Below are 867 nucleotides of genomic sequence, written 5' to 3'. Positions count from 1 at the left end.
GCCTCTTCATTACGATCAGAAGTGAGATCAGACCTTCTACTCTGTCTGGGGAACTGCTCACTGCAAACTGGAACAGCAATTTTCCTGGAAGAGCCCCCTTTTGAGATTGTTTTTCTTTGCAACTCACATACCTGTGCCCCTAGGGTGGAAGTAAATTTTCCATCCCACTTCCTCATGTCCTCTCCGTGGTCATGCAGATAAAACCACAGGGTGGCCCGTGGTGTGTACACGCTATACCGTCTCTCTTGAGCAGAGGAACCCCTACTCCTAATAGCTGAGATGCTGGTCCATACAGGTGGGGAGTAGGACCTGTCCTCTTTGAGTTGCTGGACTTCCTGGGACAGTTTCTCCAAAGCTGAGACGCAGGCCCATAGGGAGGAAGAGAGACTTTCCACTTGCCTGGGTGACATACAACATCTTCCTTGAAGGGATACCTTTCCTTCACGCCTGACAGTAGTCGCCTCCAGAGGCTGAGAGCTTGTACCCCTTTTCCAATAGCTTTGTTGATGCCCCCTTCCCTGGAAAGGGATCCCAGTTGCTTGGCTTCCCTACCCTCCAATTCCAGGCTTGGAGCAGCCAGGTGGCAATGTGCTCGCCTGGATGATGGCTGAAATCTTTTCACATGTCTCGCAGCTCACTCAGGGACAGGGATTGGGTGGTTACTGCCTCGTTTATGAGTTCTGCCTCTTCCTCCTCCTCTCCTTGTGATGGCCCTGCTTCGGAGTAGTCTGCCTCATCCATTTCTTCCCTTAGTAGGGGAACAGTTTCTTCCCTTACTAAATAAGCTGACTTTTGCTTCCAACATTTCTTCTTGTGTATAAGGGTGACTGATACTGGCACAGGTTGGTTCTCTGGTTCAGCTGCAGT

This window comes from Aptenodytes forsteri, unplaced genomic scaffold (genome assembly GCF_000699145.1).
Source record: "Aptenodytes forsteri isolate BGI_AS27 unplaced genomic scaffold, ASM69914v1 Scaffold245, whole genome shotgun sequence".
Lineage (NCBI taxonomy): Eukaryota > Metazoa > Chordata > Aves > Sphenisciformes > Spheniscidae > Aptenodytes > Aptenodytes forsteri.
The sequence above is the reverse complement of the archived record's forward strand: the minus strand, read 5'-3'. Positions refer to the sequence as shown.